Here is a 3,280-nt window from a genome sequence, read left to right on the forward strand (position 1 = left end):
TTCTTGACAAGATCTCTAAGCAAATTAAGACTAGAAGGGAACTTCCTCAACTTGATAGAGAGCATATAAGAAAAATGAACACCTAACATCATACTCAATGGTGAAAGACTAAATGTGTTCTCCCTAATATTGGGAAAAAGACAATGATATCCACTCTCATCACTTCTTTTCAACATTGTAATGGAGTTTTTGTCCAATGCAATAAAGCAAGTAAAAGAAATAAAGGGAATCCACATTGGGAAAAAAAGAAATAAAACTCTTTATTCTCAAAAACATGATTGGGTCCAGTGCGGTGGCTCACACCTGTAATCCCAGCACTTTGAGAGCCCGTGGAGGGCAGATCACTTGAGGTCAGAAGTTCAAGACTAGCCTGGCCAACATGGTGAAACCCTGTCTCTACCAAAAATACAAAAATTAGTTGGGTGTGGTGGCACATGCCTGTAGTCCCAGCTACTCAGGAGGCTGAGGCATGAAAATCACTTGAACCTGGGAGGTGGAGGTGGCAGTGAGCAGGGATTATGACACTGTACTCCAGCCTAGGTGACAGAGTGAGACCCTGTCTCAAAAACAAAAAACAAACAAAAAAGCCATGATTGCCTAGTAGAAAATCTGATGGAATAGAGAAAAGTAGTATTAGAACTAACAAGCGAGTTCAACAAGATTTCAGGATACAGGATTAACATTGGATTAAAATTATACTTTTATATCATAGCAATGAAAATTGAACATTTAAGTTGTAGAAAATAACCTTTACGATAAGATCAAATAATGTGAAGTACTCAGGGATAAGTCTGACAAAAGATGTCAGACACTGTACACTTACAACTACAAAACATTGCTGGGAGAAATTACTGAAGACAATAAAATGGAGAGATGCACCTTATTAACGGGTCCAAAGACTCAATATTGTTAAAAGGTAAGTTTCCCCAAAATTGATCTAGATTCATTCTAAAACTTATATAGAAATGTAAAAGTTCTTGAAATGACAAACCAACTTTGAAAAAGAACAATATCAGAGAGCTAGCAGTACTTGATTTCAAAGTACATTATAAAACTGCAGTGATCAGAACAATGTAGTATTGATGTAATGGTAGACAAATATATCAGTGGAACAGAATATAAAATCAACAAGTAGATCCATAGATATATGGGCAGCTGATTTTTGACAGAGGTGCAAAGGCAATATAGTGTTTTCAACAAATGGTTCTAGAACAATTGGATAATCTGTATGAAAAAAATACTGATGTTTGACCTATACCTTGCATCATATAAAAACATTAACTAAAAATGGATCATAGACCCAAATGTGAAACCAAAATGTATAAAACTTTTAGAAGAAAACATAAAACAAAGTTTTCTCATGTACAATATCAAAAGCATGGTCCATAAAAGATCAAATTAATAAATTAGATTTCATAAAAAATTAAGAACTTATTTTTGAAAGATACTGTTAAGAGAATGAGAAGACAAGCTACAAACGGGAAGAAAATATGTGTAAAGCATATATCTGATAAAAAGACTTATATAGAGACTATATAAATAACTCTCAAAATGTATTAATAAGAAAACAAAGAGCCCAAAAGATTTGAACAGGCACTTCACCAAGGGAAATATATGGATGGCAAATAAGCATATGAAAAGATACTCAGCATCATTAGAGAAAAGCAAATTCAAACTACAGTGAAATACCACTACACACCTATCAGAATCACGAGGTTAGAAAGACCAATCATCGCAAATATAAGTAAGGGTGTGGAACAAGCAGAACGCTCATATACTGATGGTGGGAATGTAAAACAGCGCAACCACTTTGGAAAATAGTTTAGCAGTTTCTTAAAATGTTAAATATACACCTACCTCATGAGTCGTTCCACTGCTGGGTACTACTCAATAAAAAAACAGGTATATGTTCATATAAATACTTGTATACAAATGTTTATCACAGCTATATTTGTAATAGCTAAAAATGGAAAACAACACAAATGTTTATCAACAGGAAAATGGATAAATAAATTATAGTATATCCATACAACAGAATGCTATTTAGCAGTGCAAAGAAAAACATGCAGTATTATGGATGGTTAGCAAAACTATGCTGAGTGAGAAGAAAGTCAGACAAAACAAGGGTACATATTGTATGATTACATTGATAGAAAAATCTAGAAAATGCAACTAAAACTATAGTGATAGAAGGCAGATCCTTAGTTGCTGAGGGTAAGGCGGGTGGGGCAGGATGGTGGGAAGTGAACGAGGATGGGAGGGAGAGATTGCAAAAGGAAATTTTGGGTGTGATGGGTATGTTCCCTATCTAGAGTATGGTGATGACTACATGGATATATATGTATGTCAAAACTTATTACAAGTGTACACTTTAAAATATGTTTACTTAATCATTTATAAATTATATTTCAATAAAGTTATTACAAAAATATATTTCTTTAAAATTAAAATGTATATAAAGAATATAAAATGTATATAAAGAATATAAAATTAAATGACAAAAATAAAAGCCAAACATAGCAGTTATATTAATAAGTATGAATGAACTTTAATTCACCTACTAAGAGAAAGACTATCAGACTGTATCATAAAGCAAAATCCCAAATTGTCCAAAAAGATTAAGAAAATAAGATGATGAGAAAATGTATAATAGACAAATTCAAACATAAAGAACGCTGAGGTTGCCATTTCATATGAGAAACTGCTGAATTCAAGTTAAAAAAAAAAACAAAAAACAAGGAGGGGTATGCAACAATGATGAAGTGTGAAATTCACAATGAGGCTACAAGAATTTTATAAATCTATACCCAAAATAACACAGCAGAAATATTCATAAAGCTGTAAGAAGACATTAACAACAAAATAATCATGGTACAAAAGTAACAAAAAAAAAAATCATGGTACAAAAATGTAACCTATCTTCTCAATCCCTGATAGACCAAGTGGAAGGAAAAATAAATAAATACATGCATAAGTAAGTAAAATACATAATTAAATGTAACAAAGACTTAAATAACAAATATAAAGCCAATTTAATTGATGTGTTTCAAACTACATACCCTGAAAATAGAGACCACATTTTATGTTGTTTTCAAATGTTAATTTTATACTCGTGAAAATTTAACATGTATTAGCTGCCCAAACTTAAAACATTCCAAAATGCAGAAATGCTCATGGTAATATTCTTTTCTTACAAAGCAACCAAACAAGACAGTTATAATAAAATTTAAAAATTAATTTAGTGATGTACATACTTCATTTAAATAACTTCTAATTTAGA

The sequence above is a fragment of the Mandrillus leucophaeus genome, unplaced genomic scaffold, assembly GCF_000951045.1.
Source record: "Mandrillus leucophaeus isolate KB7577 unplaced genomic scaffold, Mleu.le_1.0 Scaffold14, whole genome shotgun sequence".
Taxonomy (NCBI): Eukaryota; Metazoa; Chordata; class Mammalia; order Primates; family Cercopithecidae; genus Mandrillus; species Mandrillus leucophaeus.